Raw genomic sequence first — 25,765 nt, 5'->3', positions numbered from 1 at the left:
TTATACTATGAGATGCTAAAAACAAAATAAACAATAAATAAATAAAAATAAGTAAACAAAGGAGAAAAAATTCAAGCATAAATTGTCATTATAGATCTGGGAAAATAATGGAACTAAAAATGTCATTCCTCTTTCAATGAGAAATATCAAATGGTTCCAAGCACAAAAAGAGTTCTTCACAAAAACTTTAAAAATCAAATAGTAATATTGAGGAAAAATTAGGAAAAATTAAGATCAATCCAAGAAAATTATGAAAAGAAAGTCAACCAACTTGAGATAGAAAAATCAAAAACTTAATAAAGAAAACAATTCCTTGAAAACTAGAATTGGACAAAGGAAAGCTAATAACCTTCTAAAACCATCAAAAAATCATAAAACAAAATCAAAAGAATGGAAAAAATAGAAGAAAAAGTTGAACATCTCATCAGAAAAACAACTGAGGAGAAAGGAATAGTCAGACTACCTGAAAATTATAATAAAAAAGAATCATGATATATTATTACATGAAATTATCAAGGAAAATTGCCTTGGAAGTTTTAAGAGCAAAAAAGCAAAGTAGAAATAGAAAAAAACCCCCACTAATTACTATCTAAAAGAGATCCTGGGAGGAAAACTTAGAATATCATAATCAAGTTTCAAATCTCCTAGATTAAGAAGCTCCCAGGTTATTGGAGCTAAAAAAAAGATTACACAAAATCTAGCAGCTGCTATGTTGAAGGACCAAACTGGGGTTACAACCAAGGGCAACTTACAGAAAAGTAAAATACATTTAATAAACCGAAAGATTTTCAGCATTTTATAGCAAAACATAAGAGAAAATTTAACATAACAGCCAAGAGAAAAAAATAAGGTAAACATTAAAGACTAATGATAATGGATTCAATAGGTCAAATTGTTTACTTCATGTATGTAAAAAAATTAGCAGGACTCATATGATTATCATTATTATTTGAATAGTTTGAAAGAAAGGTTTGGGCTGAGTATGATGAGGTGATTCTAAAAAAATAAAACAGGGAGAGATTAAAAAGGAGTAATTGTGTCATACAAATTAGACATAAAAGGAAAAAGTGATGCAGAAGAAGTTAGCAGGGGAGAAAGGAGGGAAGTTCTAGAAACAATCTCATCATGAATGGTATAAAGAGGGAAATATGTATATATTAATGAATGCATGTAAATATGAATATATGCATGCATGAATGTACCTATAAAAGTCTTCTAAATTCAGAAAAAAGTAAGAGGGCAAGGAGATAGTGTGAGGGGGAAAAGGATAAGGAAGGGACTTTTAGAGGGGTGGGTAGGTTAAGGAATAAGGAAGGCAACAGCATGAGAAGGATAGTGAAGAAAACAGGATGGAGGAAAATATACAATAAATAATTGTAGTTTAGAATGTGAATGTGACAAATTTGCCCATAAAATAGAAAAGGATCCTAGATTAAAAATTTGAATTCAACTATATATATTGCTTTCAATAAACATTATAAAAATTAGAGATACTCATAAGGATAAAATAAAGGACAGGAATAGAATCTAGTTTGCACAAAAAGGCAGGGATAATAATCATGTTCTCTGACAAAGTTAAAGTTAAAAGGTATTTAATCAAAAATGAAAAATAGAGAAACTATACCATGTGTAAGCCATATTATTATTCAAAATTGTTTTAGACCATTTAAAATACTTAGCATAAAATTACTCAACCTTATACTTGCCAAAATAGGAACTAGTTGAATATAAATATAAAACACTTTTTTATACAAATAAACCCAGATCTAAATAACTGAAATAAAATTTATTGATCATGGGTAGATAAAGATAAATTTTTAAATGACAATTTTATAATTTATTTATTTTTATTTAATGTCATTCCAGATAAATTACTAACAAATTATTGTACTGAATTAAAATAATAATAAAGTTCTTTTTTAAAGAGCAAAAGATAAGAAACATAAAAGAAATCAGAACAAAGAAGTAAAGGAAGTAAATTCAGCAGTATCAAACCTTAAACTACATTAAAAAGGAAGAGCATTGTTGAAGTAGAAAAAGGATAATTTTTATTATTTCAAATTAAATTTTTCTTGCATAAATAAAACCTATTTAGCCAAGAATAGAAGGAATACAGAAAATTGAGGGGAGTGGGAAACTGTCATAGACAAATAGGATGTAATTAGGTTGGAATATTCCTGTGATGTAGGAAATGATGAGCTATTCTAAATTCATTTAGAACAAGATTATACTTGGACCTATGAGGGAAGATGCTATACACCTTCAGAGATACAGATGACAGGTGCAAATAAACATAATATGGTTTTACATATATATGGATGAGTGTATATGTATATGTTTATAGATATCTGTGTAAATGTATATATGTGAATGGCTGTAGGTATATCCACATTTAATTGTAACCTTCTTTAGGGTAGGGGAAGGGAAAAGTAAAATAAAAAAGTTCATAGCAGAGAACAAAAGAAAACCAACAAGGAAGCAAAGCTGGGCAGCTTTGAAAACAAAGATATTGCATTGTCCAATAAAGGCAAGATGATAAGTCTCCTCAGTATGTCATTTTCTGTTCTTTTTTGGGGGGGTAATTTTTAAATTTTAAAGAAATACAAAATGAGAAAAGGGAAAAATATTGCCATGTATACTGTAGACCATAAGAGAGGATTCAATATAAAATAATAAATTCCATTTCAAAAAATGCTACATAATAAATACTTTAATTATCTCATAACTTTATTGTGTATATTTTATATACAACTCTTCTGTATCCTCCACACTGGCTAGAGCAATGCTAAACATAAAGGATTATCAAAAATTCCAGTTACAAAGACCTATAGACAAATCAATCAATCAATCAAACCATAAATCTTTATTAAGCACCTGCTACATTTCCTGGAACTGTCCTAAGTAACTAAAATACAAAGACATTGCTTGATCCAACTTCTTAATTCTATAGATGTGAAAACCAAGGCCACATGACTGGTTAATAGCAGAGTCTGGACTACCACCCAGGCAAATTTTCTAATTTTCAGACTAGTTCTTCAACTGGAGGAGCTAGGTGGCACAGTGGTTAGAATGGTGGGTCTGTAGTAAGGAACACTGATCTTCCTGAGTTCAAATCCAAACTCAGACATTTAATATCTGTGTCCCTGGGCAAGTTACTTAACTCTGTTTGCCTAGGTTTCCTCATCTGTCAATGAGCTAGCAAAGGAAGGGGCAAACCACTCTGATACCTTTGCCAAAAATAAAAATGGGGTCACAAAAATTTGGACAGGACTGAAACAACCAAGTGATTTTTTTTAACTGTGGTGTGTCAGACTAGAAAATAAAAACAAACGTTTAATTGTTGGTGCACTGGATTGCATTGAGGTTTTAATTCTTCCAATGGTTGTTGAAGAATTTTAGGGGTTTTTTTTTAGTAGTAGTTTTGTTTTTTTTATAAGTAACCTGAACAAAAGAAAAACTGTAGAAGTCTTGATATTGAGCCAGGGACCAGTGAGACACTCCTCTGCTGGGTCTCAGACCATCTATTACTTCATGATTCTGAACGAATGCCATAAACTGTACTCAGAAGCAGATGGGAAGAGACGGTAGTGCCCAGCATCAAAGTGGGTGGAATGTTCAAAACAATCAGACCCAGTAAGCAATCTTCCTTTTCGAGATGGTGACACAGCTGAGCATATGGCAAGCCGGACACTGCATGAGGTGTTAGAGCAACAAAAAAGAAATCTGAGCCAGTTTAAAGGGATAGCATTCCTTAGCCAAGATAGCTAATGCTATTGCTGAGACCATATCCTGAGGATGTTATTTTAAAAAGGTAGAAAAATAGTCACAGCTGCATGGTGTTTTTACAGGGGAAAAGGTAGCTAGCATTTATTCATCATTTTAAATTTCTTAAGTTCCTTTACATGTTATCTCATTTGATTTTTTTTTGGCAAGGCAATCCAGTTAAGTGACTTGCCCAAAGTCATACAGCTAGGTAAATATTATGTGACTGGTTTTGAACTCAGGTCCTCCTGACTCCAGGGCTGGTGCTCTATCCACTGTGCCACCTAGTTTCCCCCATCTTATTTGATTTTCAAAACAATGGGAGGTAGATGCTGTTATTATCCTCATTTTACCAATGAGGAACTAAGAATGAGAACAATAAGAGAAGGTAAACAATTTAACAAAAGTAATACATGTGTAATCAAAATCATTAAAGCATTTAGAGATTTATGTCATATTTTTATTTGGCCATTTGTTTATTCAGTCCTACTAATCATAATTGAATCCTTCAGTGATCTCATCCAGGTCAAGACTTCCTCCAGAAGTGGAGGTCATGGCTCAGAAGCCTTCTCTTCCTATCTGAATTTTTTTCAAAGTTTAGGCCAATGGACAATATGCTAAGAACCTTCCCCACATATCTTTGACATCAAATGAATTTCAGGGCTTTCTTCTGAGATTAAATTGAGATTTTAATTCTTCTACTGGCTAATTGAATAGTTTTGGTTTGGGGTTTTTTTTTTGGTAGTTTGGTTTATTTTTCATTTTTCCTTACAGAATAGACCCACTTTCTTTCCTGATCATACATTTCTGGATTCCAGGCTGCAACCTGAGCTACCTAATTTTCAATGCTAATATGTTCCTAATAATTCTTCAGAGCTACAAATTATGATGAAGTCAAGGACATATGATAGACACAAATAGTGTCAGGAACAGCATAGTGATTACCTGTAAGTACAAGAACATAGTATATATTTACATATATAAACAAATATATATTTATATATTGTGGCTTAATAAATGGACAGAGAACTGTAATCTCTTTGGAATTTGGAACTTCAAAGTAAGGAAATTCCTCATTCCAATATTTGTTGGCACCTTCTCCGTAATTTATAATTTTAAAGAACTTTTTAAGGAAGCAGGAAGTTAATAGACTTATCCAGGGTCATATATAACTAACTAATAGCTGTTAAAACAAGGACTTGAACCCACTCATTCTAGCTTTCAAGTCAAGCTGTTTATCCATCCTGTTATATGACCTATACGGATAATAAAATAATCCAGTCATTAATAATTTTTCTGAATGTAATTCTCAATGACTAACACACTCCCATTTCTCCTGTTTAGTCATATGAAATCTTAAGTTGTCAATATAAAAACCCCATTCTGCAGCCTATATTGCCTACTTTCTTATTCCCTTCTCTCTAACTTCTTTCTCTACCCAAGATCCCACTCCAGGTAAATCCATTCCTCTCAGTGAATGACTGCTGGAATGACTTCTCTATAGCTAAAGAACTTGCTTTCATCTTGAACTTTTTCCTTGCCCACTCCTTGAGTCTTCCTACACTCCCTGAGACCTAGATCACGCCCAGCAACACAGCATCTCTGGCAGTCCTTTTCAGTACTGGTTGCTCTTTTACTCATCCATCATGATTCACTAGTCAAGGTGGGGGAGGTGGAATACTTATTTTCCACTGCTACTTTGTGATTCTCCTTCTACCACAACAACTCAGTTCTTCTCCTTTAAAGAAGAAATACATTTAATTTTTCAACAAATGAAGATTCTAATAGTTTATCTACCACCCTCAAGGTACTGCCTCCTTTCTCTCCTCAAATTCTGATCTCATACTTAAGAACTAAAATATACATTTTGGTTCTTCCTCAAACATCCTAATATCCCACTTAATCTATTCATTTCCCATGACACCACCTCAGCTACACACAGAGATAGTCACACCCTTGATCTTGCCATTGCTCAGGAGTATTTTACTTCCCTATTCATGAACTCTGAAATTTCTTACTCTGATGATAATCTTTTATCCTTCCATTTCCCCCTGTGTTTTACAACCCTTAGTCTTATCTTTCATTCTCATTATGACCTCCAGTTATTCCACCCTTTATTTCTTTCCCAGGCTATCACTCTTACTCTAGCTATATCCTTACTTCCTTCCCTACTTGTTTCTCTGGTTAAACCATCCAACTTTATATACTCTCCTCACAAGTCTCTTGCTCTTTTTTCCTATCATTAATCATGCTTTGCCAAGCCCATCCATTCATTACTCCAACAACCTACCATCGTTGCTTCTATGCACATGCAATTGAACAAAGCTGGCTTTGATTTCCTTCTGGTCTCCCTTAATTCTAATGCCTTCCCTGTAGATTGCCTTCTACTTCAATCTAGTTTGTATGGGTTTTTAAGTATTTAGATTGTGAGTTCCTTGAAAAGCAGGGGCTGCCTTTTTTTCTTTTTGCATTTCCTAGTAATGAGTACAGTGTCTGACAAATTAAAAGAGCTTTACAAATTCTTACTGACTAGTAGATTGACTTTCCTCTTAAGTGATTTTATTTCTATCCAAAGAAAGTTTTGTGATCATTGTCCTAGGTACAAGAATGGCTAATTACGTTCTGCCATTTTTCCTTGGTCTTTGACTATCTTGTGAGCTAAGATTGTTTCATATTCTCTGTCTCTGAACAGAATCTGATGCAAGTTCAGAAAGGAATTTTTTTATCAGCTCCATCTAGGTCTAGGAGGCCATATCAGTGAGTAAATATGGTCCACACTAATTACTGAGTGCTTTGACTTGATCTTTAGGACTTGTGCCACACATGCTAAATATTCCCAAGAGACATTCACATTGTAGCAGAAGGCAGTATGGTACTATGGTGATACAAAATGTTGCAATGGAAAGGATAAATAGTCTTGTTTCAAATTCTGATCCTAGTGCTGACTAAATGTATGATTCAAAACAAGTCGCCTTCTCTCTGGTTTAATTTTCTGGTAAAATGGTTATAATATTTGCACTAACTACCTCACAGTTAGTAAAGTACAATAAAGTAAGTTTTTCTAAACCACAGAGCACTATATTATTGTAGACTTAATTCAATTAGGCTGCATCAATGGTACTGGTAGAGAATGCCTTTTCTTTCAGAAGTACAATAATCAGAAAATACTAAAAGATTTGTAATGGAGAATACCATCTGTATCCGGAGAAGGATAAATGCAGACCAAAACTTAGTATTCTCAATTTTTTTAAGTTTTTGTGGAGCAATGGGGTTAAATGACTTGTCCTGGATCATGCAACTAATAAGTATCAAGGTTGGATTTGAACTCAGGTCTTCCTGACTCTTTGACTGGTACTCTATCCACTATGTCACTTAGCTGCCCTACTATCCTCTATTTTTTTTTAAAAGTTGTTTTATTAATTATGTTGTTTTTTTCTCTCTAATTTTTTTCTTCAATTTGGATATGATTCTTCTTTCACAAGATGATTACAAACTAAGTTTAGCATGGTTATAGATATAAAAACTATATTGTGTTGCTTTCTGTCAGGGGCAGAGGGGGAAGGCTGGGAGGGAGGAAAAAAAATGTGAAACTCAAAACCATACAAAAAAGGATGGCTGGAAATTACCATTATATAGTTGGGAAGATTAATAAAATAATAATGATTATGATAATAATAATAATAAAAAATTAAAATAATGCCTTCTGGGTAGGGAGTCAGTTCCAATTTGTAAATTTCTTTTCTCTTTCCCATCTCAGAACTGAAAACCTGGAAACAGATGAAATATAAGGAAAAAAACAAGGGGGTTGTTTTCTAAGGTGCCAAAAAAGTCACTTCCACATGTTCCATAGTGACTTATGAAGGTCATTTAAACACACACACATACACACACACACACACACACACACACACACATATCACACATAAATATTCATGTCCGGTCCTAGAATAAAGGTAACTGAATCTAAGTGCCCATACTGTCAATCAAAAACTCTTCAGAAAATTTTGGATGATTCCCAAGTGAGGAGACAAATTCTTAGAACAGAATAACATTAGTATTAGCTACTCTGATTAGCAATTAATTTTTGCAAATGAGGTTACTGACCTTTTCATGGAAAATCAGGAGACAAGTTGTCAAACCTAGAAAAATTCTCCTGTGTGACCTCTGATTCTAGGAGATGAGCATCTAGAAATGCTTCCCTCATCAATGTTCTTCCCTACTCAAGGCATCTTCTTAGCCTGGCTTCTGAAGCATAGGATCATGCTACCCATCAGACTTGGAGACTCTTGAGGAGGTTGGGCTGTTTCAAAGAAAATATCTCTTGCTTATCCCACTCTGGCATCAACTTAAGTAACTCAAAACATCATGTTTATGGATACAATTGACATTTTAGATGCCTAAGACTTCAAACCTTTCATGTAAGCAGACCAGTTGATATGACTTAAGTAGGTACCACTAAATTACTGAATGGTGACTAGGAAGCCAGTATTTTAAGGGGTAGAATAAGATAGACAAGAATCTATCTAGGCTAGTTTAGGTATAGTTCTCTATAGAAGCAGGTCGAGAAGCTTAATGACCTATTACCCAGGTTATTAAGTTTGTAAGGGAGTCATGATATTTTAATCTCATTCCCCCTTTCCACACTTAAGAGATTAGTTTTATAACATATTATTTTGTTTTATACATATATATATATATATATATATATATATATTTATTATAAGATTAACAAATAGGCTGAAACAACTAGACTTTTAGGTTTTCAGACTGGCCAACACTTTTTTTAGTATTCTATTTGTTTAAACCTCAGAGTCAACATAGAAATGGAAATACAAGTTAACAGATGGAATACATGCAAGATGGGTCCCCTCTTATTCTAGATGAAAGTAGTTGAAGAAAAGCATGGATGAGGCAGCTAGGTGGCACAGTGGATTAATACTGGCCCTGAGTCAAGAAAACTAGCTGGATGACCCTGGACAAATCACTTAACCCCAATTGCTTAAAAAATAAACCAAACAAATAAAGCAAAGCATGCATATTCACATGGAAATATGACTATTATTTTTGGCACCCATGATCTCTGATAGATCTTTCTCTGAGTGATCTCCCCATATTAGAGGGTAGGGTTCTTGACAGTAAGGCCTATAAATTTTTTATAGGTTTTTGTTGATATCTTCTTTTTCTTACATCATCATGATCATCCCAAGAGTCATTCCATAGAATGAATAGTATTTTTAGAAAAGAAAAATAAATCAGCCCAACTGACTAATGCATTGAAAAAGAAAATATGTACAATATGCAACAGTTCTGGACCTTCTACTTCCTTGGTGGAGGGTGGATTGAGGGTGGAATGACATAGTTCTTTTCTGGTTTTAGTCCTAAACAGCCCACAAATAAGCATTTAAATTTATTCTCATTTATTTTTCATTCTTTCATTTATGACATATTCTCCAGAAACTAGGAAAGAACTCCAAAAGTACTACCTATAATGCAACACAGATGATCTTATGACTTATTTACCCAATATCTTCCTTTTTTTTCTGTGTCCAAGATCTCCAAGAGTTTATGGCTTGTAAGACTTCTCTGAGAAGTCACCTTGGAAAACAGAGCTTAACTCCACAGTTAAATTCTTCTACCACAAATGCATTTTACTTGGCTATCTTTTTAAGAAAAGTTTTGATAGTTTTTCTCTTTAATTCACAATTATTCCCATTCCCACCTTCCATAAAGAATACTCTTTTGTGACAACGATATATAGTTAAGCAAAAAATCTGATTCAGAAACCCTGAAAAACTTTGACAATGTATACAATATTCTGTCCTAATAATCCTTTACCTTTCTGCCATAAGAGATGAGGATATTTGTTTTTCATTATTCATCACTTGACTCCTGTTTTTTCCATTGTCAACAGAATCTAGCAATCATATAGGGACACGTGTAGAAAAACTAGCCCAGATGGTTTGAGTCTCCATGATTTTAGCTTGTCTAAGACAGCCTTGAAGAGGGAGAAAAATCTAATGATTTTGGTGGGACTACTGGCAGGAGCTGCTGCCTTTATGTCCCTATCGATGAGCAACTACACGGCCTCCTTGACTGTGTTAATAGAGACAACATTCAAAATGCATGCACAGATACACACACAATGTATTTAAGTTTCACCATATAAATCTAAACAAGTGTTTTTTTTTCTGAATGAATTTAACCCCCAATTTTATCATTGTTTCAAAACCAAAAATTTGCCACTCGTACCCGAGACTCAATGACTAAAGTCATTTTATTAATGAAAAACAATAGGAGGTAATAATGACTATAACCAAGGAAATCACAAGTATTTCAGCTGGAAATAAACTGGAAGACAGTCTCATTATTTTCCTCCTTCAAAATCTTTGTTGATTTGGGATGAGGAACACTTGACTTTGTATCCTGCTAAACATATTTACTGACAAATGGTTTGTACCTCATTTATTTCAAGGGAAGGGAAGGAGGGGGAAGATTTGACTGTCTCTAAGGTACCTTCTAGCTCTAAACCTATAATCCCATGATTTTGCTACTCTGAGCTCTCATGATTCATAGAACCGCAGAATTGTAAACACATAAGAACCCAAGGCCATGTAGTCCAATCCATTCCTGAAACAAATACAGTGTGGATTACCAGTGGGCATTCAGTCTCCTTTGAAGATCTCCAATTTGTGGGGACTTGCAGTCACTGGTTCTCAGGACTAGTTTATTTGGGGTGAGGTGTGGGGATTGCTTTTTCTGCAATATAGACTAGATATATTAAGTGTAGAGAAAATCTGAAGTTGAAGGAGGAAAATATTTTAATGGGGGACAGAGAATGAAATCTGAGTAGAAAAACACATGGCAATAATTATATTTTGGCATCCCTTATAGATATAAAGTCATTTGAAGGACACAAAAAAGTAAATTATCTGTCCATTGATTCCCACTGATTTGCTCATTAAACTGTCAGGTTTTGTATATATTTAAGGCAGTGATTGCCAAATGTTTTGGTCCTAGAAAACTTTTTATGCCTCAAAAAAATTGAGAACCTCTCTCCCCCAAAAGATTTGTCATTTGGGTTATATCTATTCATATTTACCATATTATAAATTAAAACACAATTACAAATTAAATCTTAACATTAATTTAGAAATGGTTTTGACCTTGTGGATTCCAGAAAAGGTTGAGATTCTCAAGCAACTACTGATTCATAGATATTAATGATTATGTATTATGAAGAAATAGAAAAACAAATTTCTTTCTGATCCTCACCTTCATTTTCCTAATTGTTTAGGGAAAAGAATTCCCCTTTAAGGTTTGTTGTTATTGATTTTGAATTTCCTACATTTAACTTGGGCATACTTTTTATCTTTAATATAAAATTAAAGAAATTTGAGAAAGGTTGTTATAACATTATTTCAAGGTCTTCAAATCAGTTCCCCTTACTCAAGTGATCAGGTGCTTATTCTATGGGGGTGGATGAGGGAGGGATAATTGGAGGTATAGAGAGAAATAATATCATTTCTATTATTCCTCATTTGGTATAAGGAATAAAAAATAACATCTCTGGAAAGGAATCTCAAAGATCATTTAGGTTTGTCTTTTCCTTTCCTTTTATCTAAGTTTTCTTCTGGTTCCAAATTCTATGATATTATGATACAATGTAATTGTTCACTAATTTAAGATTAAGTCTTAAATTCACACTAAAATCAGAAAGATTTTAGTGTAAGTATTCAGCAATATAATAAGGATCTCATCTATTGGAGTAATCAAATGTGACCCTACTTGCTGTTTTCCTTATCCTGCTAGCCCTCACTCTACCCCCATGTATGTGTATGTATTCACACTCAAACATACAAAGCCCCTCAACGATCATCTGAGTTCTTAATTATAGAATAATTAATAAAAAGAACCCTCTTCCAAGTTAGCCATCCTATTGAATATGCTTAACCAATTTCTATTCCCCCGAAGTCTCTAAAACAGGGAAACACCTGGTGCTATGAAACTCCTAAGCATAATGGTACAATAGGCTAAGAAGTCCTGGGTTTCTTTTGGTGCTTATCATCCATCCAACACAGCAAAACTCAGAGGTTATATGTAATAGGATTATTATAATCATATATCCATTGGGGAATTGGAAGGGCAAAGGAAAATGTACAAAATGAGAAAGAATTAAATTGTCTATGCCTCCCAAACTCCTTCCTCATCTAATCACTAATAGGCTATTCACAGACCATAAAGGATATCAGTCTGGGTGTCTGCCAAACATTTCATGCTAAGCAAACCAATTCCTCTTGCTATCTCTGTGATGAGTAGACCCTTAGAAGCTTAAGGAGAGAATTTTTCTTTATAAAGCAGATAATCACATACAAAGAACCAGGACATGTAACACATAGGGGAACAATCAAGGATACCTATTACTAAATGACTGATGGACCCTAGCTCACATTTTCAACCTTTTCTCTACCCTCCAATTCCATTTCTTGATTTCTACATTATTCTGAAAACAATTGGTTCTTTTCTTCAAATCACATATTTTAGTCAGCTTCTCCAAGAAGTAATCATTCATTCTGATCACACAATTCAACCAATGTTAGGTAAGCACCTAATAGGTATAAGGCACAGAGCCAGTGCTAGAGAAATAAAAACAATATTATCCTTTTCTACAAAGAGCTTACAATCTAATAGAAAAGATTTGGCATGTACACAAATAACCATAATACCGATTAGAATTTGATAGAAGCACAAAAAAAGAGCTATACATGTTTCAAAAAGGAATATAAAGCATTCATTCCAGGCTCGATTATTGCCTACATAGTTACCGAAAGGATCAAGATATTTTTCTCTCATATTCACTGGCCTTTGTGTAAGGGGTAAAGAACTCACCACAATATGAAAAAATGACAAAAAATCACCATACCTCAATGTTGTTACATACATGCCTGAGGCATGTTGAACCTTTGGGATAACTGGCATGGCTCTGTTCTAGCTGCCAACTCAGAGAGCAAGGTATCATAGGGCACACATGAACTTGACCTAAGGGATTCTTTTATGTATTGTCTGGGCAAGGCTGTGGGTTTGATTAAAAGCAAGGGGACCAAAAATGTATTGATTAGTTCTTGACTTGTTAAATAAAAAATTTCACAAAAGAATGATAATACTCCTTTTGAGAAAGAAGAAACCTCCACAACCAAAGAGAGCTTCTATAGATTATAGTAGTCACTTAGTATGAAATCCAACAGCATATGGTTGCCATAGTTCTGTGGAGAGGCACTAAATGCAGATGTGGAAGCTGAAGGGAGCATCAATAAGGCAAAGCCAATTGCTAGGATATGTGGGAAGTTCAAACTGGGTTGCAGCTCTAGGAGTACAAGAACATAGCATCATGAAGACACAGGTTTAGATCTAGAAGAAAATTTAGAGATCATCTAGTCCTGTTTCCTCATTTTTAGGTGCAGCGTGGGAATCTAAGAGATTCTTCTTTTGGGAGCAGGTAGATGTCATGGTGTAGAGAGCACCAACCCTAAAGTCCAAAAGATTTGAGTTCAAATTTCAGACACATTAGCTCTGTGACCCTGGCAAGGCACTTAAACTTAATTGTCAGAGGGGGAGGGGATGAGGGTTGGAGGGAAGAAACAGAGAGAGAGAGAGAGAGAGAGAGAGAGAGAGAGAGAGACAGAGAGACAGAGAGACAGAGAGGAGAGAACGCATTGGGGGGGACAGAGAGGGGAGAGGGAGAGAAATATATGGTAATGTATAGTAATCTTATTTTCCTTTATTTTTTATTTTGCTATTCTGTAGGTTATATATATATATATATATATATATATATATATATATATATATATATATATATATAACAATGACTATCCCAAACATGCAATACTGAAAACATGGTAATAATACATCTAAAGTTTTATGGGATTCATGCTGAATACATTTTGCCATCCATGCATAAGTCTGATAATGTTACAGATAGCTTTCTATATCTCCTGCCTCAGTAGGCACTGTGACCTAACAGAATGAACAGTGGATTTAGTGAAAAGAGAATTCCTTGTTACTTTCAGTTTTTAACTTGCACATCCTCCTTGGTCAAGTTGCCTTATCTGAAAAATGGGAGGAAGAGGTGGATTTACATAATCTCTAGGAAATTTCTTCAATCTGAATATATTATGATACTGTGGTCCTATGATACTGCAGTCCTATAAGACAAGTAGAATGTCACATAGATTAAACAGGTAATTTAATATCTTAACAAAATATTGGAAACACCATTTTCAAGTTTTGTGAATGGATGCTGCAACAAAGTTGTAAGCCGTTGTTTGACTGAAATTAGGTCACAAACCTAGGAAAGAATACCCCAAATCCTAAACTGCTTGTCTGTATGATAGCATCTTTCTTTGAGTTTCTATTGTACTTAAGAGGTCCATGGAAATATGTATATGATTGTTCTTTTCATGTCTTTTTGTCTTACACTTCCAAGTCGATTATAATCTCCTTGAGGTCAGAGATCATGTTTAATGTTTTTCTATATTTCTTCTCAATAGTTCCTAGCACAGTCTTTGGGCACATAGCAGATTCCAGAAATACATTCTGATTGACTGGTAGTTATGAAATTCCAAATTCTTTTTAGATCATTTCAACTGTGAGCTCTCTGGAATTTTGACTGACTGAAGTTGGTTTGATGTCAGTGTGGTATGCTGGAAAGAATGCCAGTTTTGGGCCTGGGTTTTAATCCCGGCTCTTATTTCTTATTATCTGTGTGATCCTAATTAAGTTGCTTTACCCCTTTGGACACCATTTTTCTCACTTATAATAACAATAATAACTGGCAAAGTACTTTATATGCATTATCACTGCTTTGTGAAATGGGAACTGGGAAGATTATTTACTCCACACCACAGATAAGAAAATGAAGAGAAACTTGGGGAGATTGCCTATGGTCACAGAGTTCATGAGTCTTAGGAAAAACCTGAACCAAGGTCTTTCTGACTCTAAGGTAATACCCTACCCACTAGGCCAATTAGGTTTAGACAAGGCAATCTCTTACTGAGGTACCTTCCATTTCTAAATGCTATCACCTTCTAACAACACTGATGGAGCTGGCAAATCATAGGATATCTACTTGTCCATGGAAGAAACCAAACTGATTTTATGACATGTCTCTCTGTTTTTATGCTGTTATTTTCTTTCCATTCTATGAAGTTATTGACAGTAGTATAATATCTAACTAAAAAAAGAGGATGCATGACTGTTATTTTATTCCAGACAAATATTTAATACAAATTGGGGAAAATTACTCACCTCTGTCTTAAATATTAGGTAAGGGAACCTTTTGGGTCTTCTAGATACATAGAGCTCATTTTATCTTAACTCATTCTATTGTGTATCTTTATAGACAATGAAAAATTCAGGGGGTACTGAAGCATTATGTTTTTAGAAGGCTCTTGATTCTTGGAAAAAATATAAATAGTCTGGTTACCTACCTAATTAATTGTATGGGACCTTGAATCTGCCCGTTACTTTTAAACACTGCAGTCTCTTTGCCTCCTTCACTACTGAACTCCACTTCAGTCATTCTGTTCCACTCAGTTCAATTTAACATTTACTTATTTAGCATTTGCTTTGAGCAAGGTAGTGTGTTGGACTCTGGAGAAAGAGTAAAAATGAAATAACCCCCATCCTTACAAAGCTTACCCTTTGTTACTGGATATGACACATATACTATCACATAAATATAAGATGATTGAGAAGAGAGACATCACTAACAACAGGAGATCAAAGAAGTCTTCATGTAGTAAGTAACATCAGAACTGAACCTTGGAAGGAGAGTGTACACTCCAAACATTGGTGATGATGTAGGAAAAGTAACAGGGATTGAGAGATGAACTGCCAATTCCAGGGAATATATAATACCCAAGTTTGGCTGGTGCATAGAGTGTATGAAGAGAACTAATATTAAATAAAGCTGGAAGTCAGAAGCAGATTGTGGAGATTAATAAATACATTTTACACTATTATTAATACAGAGCTATTGAAAATATTTTTGGGAACATTAGAATGACATGATCAGAAATGTGCCTAAAGGAAATTATTCAGTAGTTGTTTGGAGGATAGATAGGAAAATGGAAAGACTAGATTAGGTAGATTAATTAAGTGATCACTACAGCAGGTCAGAAGACAGTTGACAAAGACTAAAAATAGAATAAGGACATAAAAGTGAAGAGAAAGCAATATTTGTGGGAACAACTGTGTATTCTATTTTAATATAATGCACAAATTTGACAGCTGATTTGTAATCATGACAACAGTGTTAAAGAGATGATAGAGTCAAAGATGATATTAAGGTTATATATTCAGTGTCTGAGAGGAGACACTCAAGAACTATCCTTGGAAAAAGTAAATTGGCTTAAGACTGAATCTTTTGCTGAAGTATTTTAGTAAACATTGTAAATAACTCTGCATATTCTGTCATCTCTTTTTTATTTTTTTTGTTCACCTTGGACATCAGGTCACAAAACTCAGGAAAGGCCAGAAAAGAATTCCTAATGATGGCAGATTGCAGAACTGCTACACTGCTGAGAGTGGTAAATTCCCTAAGAATAACCTCCCAAACAAATGTCCTACTGCTTCATGGAAGATAGTTAACTCCCATCTGAAGCTAATGTCCTGCTGTAACATACTACATTGTTCAGGAATTCTGGGGCCAGAGGTGATGATAATAAATAGCCCCCCAGGAATGGATCAAATGGCAATTGATTTCTCCCTTTCTTAATCCAGTCTGAACGCTGAGTAAAAATCCTACTCTACAGGTATACTTGACCTGACACTTTTATAGTTCAATCAGATTGGCACACTGAAGCTATCTATATGTTTGTGTATGAGCATGAGAGATTCTAGACTTTTGGGGTAGGAACCAAACTCTACTTCTTTTGCATCTACCACAGTCTTTAATATAACGATCTTCAGGAAGAATGTAACAAAAAGATATTTAGTGAATGAATTTTAAATGGACAGATAAAGCAAAACTAACTACAAAAGGATGAAAGCTCTAAAAGGCCACCCTTGTCCCCCAATTCCAAACAAGATTGTGTTTTAGTTTCAAGAGATAAGAGGTTATATATATATATATATATATATATATATATATTTTTTTTTTTTTTTTTTTTTTTTTGCAAGGCAAATAGGGTTAAGTGGCTTGCCCAAGGCCACACAGCTAGGTAATTATTAAGTGTCTCAGGTCAGATTTGAACTCAGGTACTCCTGACTCAGGATTCCTGACTCCATCCACTGTGCCACCTAGCCGCCCCCGATAACAGGCCTTATTGAGGAAGGCAGAGTACTGGACTCTGATCAACAATTTGCTGGTTCAAACAGAATGTTACAATGAGCCAGTGTGTCTGTATACGAGCAAAACTTCTCTCAAATTAGATATTTCCTTTGAATTCCATCCTATGGAAATCCCACAGAGTCTCAGTTTCCACAGGTATCCTTAGCTCTGTCTGCCTAGGACGTAATAACATTTAGGAACTGAAAGTCAGAACAATTTTTTCCCAAGGAGTGGGGGAACTTATCCATTCTTAGTCACTAAACCAAAATGCATGGTAAACTCTCAAGGGGGAAAGCATTAGTCACAGTATACAAGTTTCTGTAAGGGTTCATCTCCCCAAAACCAGATATTTGTTAAAGGATCAGTCACTGAAGGGATCAAGGAACTTGATGGAATGGAGCCAAGAAGGCATTGTTCTGTACATAGGAAAAATTAGTACTACTAGTGTCTACCAGGAGAGTAGAGTTATGAAGGAAGTTATCTGACCATTGCTTCATCAACAACAGGGGCTGAATTGAATTGTAAATACTGGAACAAAAGAATAGATTAGGCTGAGAGATTTAAGAAAAAGTTAGCCAGTTATGATCTTACAGGACTAGATTTTTATGCCACTAAACCATAGATCAGAACCATCTAGTGAACATAGCGGTAATTTCAAACAAACAGAGGCATACTCTAATTTTGTGGAAGTGGATATTGTGAAATTTTGGGCCCACAATAATTCATGGCTCCATTCAGATTGATTGCCACCTATACATTTTTTTAATCCAAACTTTAAACTTCCCTGCAAGATAAGCTTCTCCTTTTCCCAAAGTGACATTTCCTCAATAATCTAAAACAAAGTAATCAAAGAAGTTGATAAATATATGTTTTTAACTACAATATTATTCTACTGGTCTCAAATTCAAGGGGCAATTCCTTCTCCCCACTCCCCCATTTGACGTGCAAAATCAAGACTGACCTAAATTTGGAGCAATATGACAAAAATGCATAGATTGTACTTTCCCCCTAAATGTGACATAAAATCAAAGAATGTCCTGAAATTGGTGATGGAGGGAATGGAAGGGTCCTGGTTTATACTTTGGGTTTTTTTTTTTTGTTTGTTTGTTTGTTTTCAAAGAGATCTAATTTTTAGGGAGTGATCAAACTTTTACAATATTATTTTTGATGTTCTTCTTTGGGGGAGGGTGTAGGAGGAGGGAGATCATTTGAGCATGTGACTTCATTGGTGGAGAAAACTTCCAATGTAAAAACTCTGTGCTATTGTGTAGTTAGTCTCTGACCAACTTCCCAGTCCAAGAGGCCCAGGAAAAACAGTAAGGGAAGATAATGAAGTTATAGGCCTATATCCTTTATGAAGTATAGGGGGAAAAAAAGCTTTGTTTGAATGGGAAAGGGCAATGACATTTATCAGCAAAGATTGTTTTCACTCCAGATCGTCCCAGTCAGACCAGAACTAGCTTTGTGAAGTATAGCATTTGTAACTATATCAGAGAACTGCAGGATGTTATATTTCTGTGCTCCAAATCCCCATCAATCATGGAATATCAAAGTAGACTCATTGTGCAATAGGAGACACTATATCTAACAATTCAAACATTTATTAGTTCAAGAGATTTTAAAGCACAGTTGAGGGAGTAGAACCATAAACTATCCAACAGGACAGGGACACAGAAACCCAAAGGGGTTCCTATACAACTTAAAGAGTTATCTGGGTGATTTACCCAGTGTCATACTGCCAGATTACTTCAGTTGTGGGACTAGAACTCAGGGCTTCCTGACTGCAGCACAGATCTTTGATTCTCTCCACTGTGCCATATTGCCCCTCAATGCTATGTAGCACTAATTTTAAAAATCAGAACACTGAAAGATACCCAACTTGTCATCCCTAAATGTCTATGAAATATTTACTTTTTAAAATTTATTTTATTTTTGATTTATGGAATAAAACAGCATTTCTATAACAGCATAATTTTAAAAAATTATTGCACATGAAACCTGCAAATCTTTACCATTCTTTTTAAATATGCAATAAAGTAATCATGTAAATTTATTTTTTCTCTTTTTTCTTCCCTCCTCTCCTGTGCTACTATTAGACACAAAAAGACAAATACACAAAGACAATACAAAAAAAAAAGCTGAGAAAGGGGATTGGGGGGGGGGGGTAGGAACCCTATGCCAGGGCATGGGGGAGAAGCCAGTCAGTGAAATCCCAAAGTGCTCCAGTCCAGTAGAAATGAGGATATATCCCAGCTAAATTCTCTCATTAAATGGATGTTTGAAGTTCATGCCCCCAGCCTTTAATTAGAAAGGAAGAGGGTAGTGAGTACCAAAGTTGATGTGATGTTATAGGATGATTAACCTATGCTAATAATGAGCTTCCTGGGGCATGGTATAGGAGTCAGAGAAGTCCTAATATAGTAAAACCAGTAAGAAATGAGATATCTGACTCTAAATCCTTTAAAAAAGGCACTCAGACTCACTAAGAAGTCTGGTTAATGGAACTAGTACAATGGAAGACATGGGGGAAGCAGCAGTCCATAGTCCTGTCTGTAGTTTTTCAAGGTTAAATAGAATAGTGGCAGCAATAAAATATGCTGAATATTGTTGCATCACAAATCTATAAAAATTTCTATACCCCTCCTGAAATGCAATGTAAATGAGGAGATAAGTGAAAGTAAAGTGGGGAATAAAGTATTTCCTTAACCTGGGTGGAGTTTAGGTTTTTCTCTCTGCAGAAGTTTTCACCTGTTCTGGATAACTCACCTAAGATAAGAAATGCAAGTCATTGAGCTATCAACTTTAGGGACCTCATGAAAGTCTGTAACTAACAGACTCTGCCACATCCTATTGTCCAAACTGTCAGAATAAAGAAAAGGCAGAAAAACTCTGCAAACTCTTCCCCTTTTCTCAACTCAAAATTCTTTCTCTGTTAGATGGTGGGAGAAAAGGAATACTCTCTCTCTCTGTCTCTCTCTCTCTCTCTCTCTCTCTCTCTCTCTCTCTCTCTCTCTCTGTGTGTGTGTGTGTGTGTGTGTGAGAGAGAGAGAGAGAGAGAGAGGAGAGAGTGGGAGTGGGAGGAAGAGGAGGGACAGAGGAGATGGGAAACAACTTGAGAAAGTTCGGTCTGAAATCAGAAGACCTCAGTTTGAATCCCAGCTCTATATGCTACTAAGCAGGTCAATTAACTAATCTTATTCCTTTTTTTGGGGGGGAGGGGAGGAACAGGGTTATTAAACTGGCAGATCAGAAGAATGCTAGAAATTTAACTTATCTAGATTTACAAAAGAATGTGTTAAAGTTTCTTATGCTCTTCTTATGGATGAAATGATTGGATGTGAGTCAAATTAGAATGCAGAAGGTACATTTGAAACTGATTAAGTGATTGGGCCCAAAGAAATGACATTATTGAATCAATCAGTCAACTTGGAAGACTCTAGTGGAGCATCTCAGGCATATGTTCCTTGTGTTTTGTTGTTTAACTTTATTACCAATGATGTAAAGACATTTATCAAATTTTCTGATGATCTGAAAGCAAACATTTGGGATGATTGTCAAGATGAACTCAACATTAATCTAGACCAAAGAACAAAATCTAATAATATGTAATTTAGCATAGATAAAAATAATGTTGAACAAATTGACTCAACAAGTATAAGACAAAATATATATTTAGACAACAGTTATAGAATAAAGATCTCAGGATCATAGTGGATTTGCATCTTATTGTGAGTCAACAGTACGAGTTAGAAATTTTGAAAAGCTAGTATATTCATGGGTTGTATTAAAGGAAAGATACTTGTATAGCACAGAGAAGTTTCCCTATACTCTGCCCTGATCAGACCACATTTAGAGTGGTATTATGTTGCAGATACTACATTTTAGGAAGAACATTGACAAAATGGAAGATTTCCAAAGAGGATTATCAGAAAATTCCAAGAAGAAATCATTTGAAGATACTGAAATCTTGTAGAAAAGATGACTTGGAGAGAGAGGATAGCTCTCTTTAGGCACTCCGAAGACTTGAAAGCAAAGAATTACTCTAGTTTCCAGGAACTGAGGAGCAGGACTGAAAGCATTGTATGGAGGTAGAGAAGAGCCAAATTTGTCTTGATGCCAGGAAGAAATTCTTCACCTTTAGAACTACTTACAAATGGAATGAGCTGCCTAAGAATATAATAGGTTCCTCCTCTGGAGGTCTTCAAGCAGAGACTGGATGACAATTGGTTGTCAGTGATGTTAGGTAGGGAATTTGGGTTCAGCTATAGTTTAGAATATATGGTCTTTAAGGTAACATCCCATTCTAAGATTCTCTAAATCTGTAAAAAACAAACAAACAACAACTCTGTACCTTTGTTTTTTCATCTGCACAATGGAGAAATCTGTTTCCTTCACAATTAAGCTTATGATTCTAGCATCAAAGAAGAGCTGTCCATTTCTTATTTACTTTGTTTTTATTTTGTCTGTCTTTTATTTATACTTTTACTTTATGTGCATTTTCTTACCCCTACATCATAGAATGTGTGTAGGTAGGAAGAATTTCATTTTTTTTTCGTCTTCATAACCCCAGCACCTAGCAAACTTTTTGGAACAAAGTATGTACATCAATAAGCCTTTTTGAGTGATCTTTTCTTTATAGTAGTATGTGTCTTCACATAATCCATCTTCCTTGGCTACCATGACCTCCTTTGAATAAATCTCAAGATTTTTAAAGTGAGACAAAATAGACTTTGTATTGATTTGATTATTTGAACAATAAGATAAAAGGGATAGATTAAAAAATAGAAGTCCTTAAATAAAAGTAACTGTTAAGTATTACCAATGACACATTCAGTGGGGAAGAGATTCAAGATGGAGGACATTATGGTACCTACAACCTCAATGTATTTGTTGCTGTTGTTAATCATTTCAGTCATGTCAAACTCTGACTCTATTTGAGGCTTTTTTGGCAAAATACTGGAGTAGTCTGCCTTTTCCTTCTCCAGCTCATTTTACAGATAAAGAAACTGAGGCAAGCAGGATTTAAGAGGCTTGCCCAGGGTCAAGAAGCTTGTAAGTGTCTGGGAGCAGACTTGAACTCATGTCTGACTCCAGGCCTGGCTCTATCCACCTCACCACCTACAGCCCTACAATATCAGTTCATACTACATTCCAAGTGCTTTCAGCAGCTGCTGGTCAGAAAAATAGGGTTAACTCTGCCTGGGATCTCCCCTCCTAGTTTTCCAAAGAGTCTGGTCTAATAACTAATTATGTGCATTGGACAAAGCTGTCCTTTGTTAGGCCATACATAAAGAATTCTACAAACAAGAGTAATTATTTGCCAAGTAACTAATATGCCATGACCCAAATGATCACAGCCAGCAGAAATCACTGACAAATCTCTAAATAGAAATATCTCTCAATAATAACTGTAAAGAATTCTGAGTATTATTCAATCAAATAATCATTTATCAAGCATCTACTATGTATGATCTTGGGTAGATCACTTAAACTCCTCGGGCCTCAGTTTCCTCATTTGAAAGACAAGGTGTAGACTAAATTTCCTTTCAATTCCTTTCCATATCTAGAACTAGCAGTCTATACTATTATATTCAGCACTGAGTAATATTCTTGGAATCTACAAAGATTGTAATGAAGTCATCCTTGACCACTGGGAATTTAAATTCTGCCTGGATTTTTCCTTAGCTTTCTTTTTCTCCCTTAATCCCACATACTGTATTTAGACTGACCATCTGACCATCTCTTTTTTCTCTTTGTGGGGATTAAAATGTCTTTGAGAAAGGATTTTTTTTTTAGGTTTTTGCAAGGCAAATGGGGTTAAGTAGCCTGCCCAAGGCCACACAGCTAGGTAATTATTAAGTATCTGAGATAAGATTTGAACCCAGGCACTCCTGACTCCAGAGCCAGTGCTTTATCCACTGCTCCACCTAGCTGCCCCCAAGAAAGGATTTTCTTGAAGAAGAAAATATACACGATTTTGTGGAAGATCCAAACTTCAAAGTTGTATTTTGGGTGATGACTTTCATAAAAGGTTACATGTTTATTCATGAGAGGGGAATCACTTTCGATAAATTTATACCAAACATTCTTGAAAAGTTGGTAATAAGATAAGATAAGAATCTGATATAAATCTTACTTACTAGATGTTAACATTAAATATGCCAATCTGGATACATCATACTCTTGCATTCTCTATTCAGAAAGCAAGTCAAAAGAACAAAAACCATTTACTCCTTTTAGTTTAAAAGAAATGGGATTTTTTAACATGAATTTTTACAGTAAATGTCAAGAAGGAGGCCTCAACCTCCTGCCAATGTCTATGCAGAACCATTATTGATAAATCCTAATACGCACCAGGGTTTCCAAAATGAGAAATAACTCATTTCAGAGTTTTCATGACCTTTCATTTTTAGAAACTAAAAACACACACATAATACAGTTACCTCTAATTTAAAGGTGATATCCAGAGATAATCATCAAGAGTAGTTTGCATGTGTCAGGAATGTTGCCTCTGTTCTCAGAGTAATTTGCAAAGAGTTAATCACAGGAAGTAAAAGAAGATTAAAAAGTAGGAAGAGAAATGAAAAGGACTGAGGAAAGACAGTAAGTTACAGATGACTTGTGTATTTAAATCAGTGAAGGGAGTTTTCACACTGGAAATTCCCATAACCAATGAAAATAAACAAAACTATTAACAACTCACAAACCTAGGCTTAGACTATTGTGAAAGGAGTGAGAGGAATACACTGCCCAAAAGATCTATTTCTCCTTTCAGGTACACAGATCCTTTTCTCGTTTAATGTTCACAAATCCTTTTTAGTTTCAAATAAATTTTAAAAATCAGTCTTTCTACTGTAAAGGTAGAATCTTAAGCAAAGGGAAAATAATAAAATAAGAGAATGAACATGGAGCAATTAACTTGACTGGGATATCTGTGTGAATTGTATATTTCTAAGTAAGCTTCCTTCCATCAGTCTGTACATTAAATCCTGTTGTTCCCACAAAATTAAAGGGGGTGAGAGAAATTATAAGGACAGAACCACAGGGAAGAATGTAATATCAGCATTGATATACTCTCCCACAGAAAATATAAATATTCCATTTCCAAGAAGACTTTAGAATTCTGGTCAATTATAGCATGACCATCATTCTCTTTGAAACCTCCTCTAAAAGTCTGCCAGTTTACCTGCCAATCTGAAAACATTGTTAACAGTGATGGCTTGGGAGAAACTGGGAGAAGACAAAGAGAAACTTCCCTGAGAAAACTGTTTTAAGTCTTATTTTGTGATGATACATGGAGAGGATTCTTGAGAAGAGACTTTGCATAGCATCTTGAGTGAAATGAATGCTGAGACAATGTTACAGAAGAAAAGAGTTCAGTAGCAATGTTAGGGGTAACTCTAATGGTGCTCTTTCTCACAATAAAATACTGCAAATAATTATGCCTTTCTATTATTATCTATTAATTTAACAAATTATATAGCTACTAACTTTGATATTAATGAATTATTATAGCTACTAATTTTGCTGGTCCCAGAGTCATCCAGTTAGCAAATGATAGGGGACAGAATTTGAAACCCAATTCTTCCTATCTTCAAAGTCTGGCCTTCAGCTCATATATCAACAAAATCAATTAGGTTGAGATGAATGTCAATTGATGTGCCTAATGTCATCCTGGTAGAAGGAAATGATATGGTTGGAATTTGGGCTCAAGTTTTCTGAATCCAAATCCAATGCTCTTTCTACCACAGCATACAACCTCTAATCATATATTTTTCCTCTTTGCTTGTTCAGTCAATGGAAAAACCAACACCTGAGCTATCCACACTATGTTTCTTCCATTAGTGAATGACAAAAATGATACTAAAAATCAGGAAATAAAAGAACGATTTTTGTGGCCTGAATACAAGGCTCATTTATCTCAGTCGATCTAATCAGCACTCTCACAGAAGGGAGAGAAAATTGCTGCAGAATCAAGTAATACATTAAAACAAATCAATTCTTCAAATGTGCACACAGAAACAAAAACAAGAGCCAACTTCTCACACTTCAGGTGATTTTGATTCCTTACCCCACCTCCTCTGATCTCATTGCATCAAACCTCTAAGGGAAAGAAGAAGAAATAGAGTCCTGTTGATATTGCTATGTTAGAATGTGAATAACAATGATCTTACATCTCAGCAGCATCACCTGTATAAAGTGCCTGACAGCACAAGAAACAGTGACTACTGGAGAAAAACTGAATGGATGAAAGGGGCAAGCAGGGGCTAGGGAAATTTAAGAAAACAATAGGGGGGGCATGACTAAGCAAACAAAGCACTTTAAATCTTCATTTCTGATCACAGAAAATTGAAGCTAGGAATACTGAGGCTAGTATTAAAGCTTAAGGATAATTGATTCCAGAACTACCTTCTCCTTATTCTACACTTGATAGATAAGGAAATTAATGGCCAGAGGGCATCCAACTGGATAGACCCCATCAGCTCTGTTTTGTTTTTTAGTTTGTTTTTTTTTGAGATGTGACTAGAAGAATTCAGGCTGTCAGGAGCCCTGAATCATGAATGAAAGGACTTTGGTTCCCAGTTTTGGGGACTCTCTATGAAATCTTAGTAAAGACATCTCATCTTTATGTTTCTTAGTTTCCTCAGCTATGAAATATACTAGACTCAATGA

General features: G+C 35.0%; 1 protein-coding gene across 1 annotated transcript in view; it reads right to left on the bottom strand.

Annotated features, from left to right (window-relative positions):
* The window catches only part of PLCXD3 (phosphatidylinositol specific phospholipase C X domain containing 3), a 220,053-nt gene that overhangs the window by 98,545 nt on the left and 95,743 nt on the right, over nucleotides 1-25,765 (bottom strand). The window lies entirely within an intron of this gene.

This window comes from Macrotis lagotis, chromosome X, assembly GCF_037893015.1.
Source record: "Macrotis lagotis isolate mMagLag1 chromosome X, bilby.v1.9.chrom.fasta, whole genome shotgun sequence".
Taxonomy (NCBI): domain Eukaryota; kingdom Metazoa; phylum Chordata; class Mammalia; order Peramelemorphia; family Peramelidae; genus Macrotis; species Macrotis lagotis.
The sequence above is the reverse complement of the archived record's forward strand: the minus strand, read 5'-3'. Positions and strand labels throughout refer to the sequence as shown.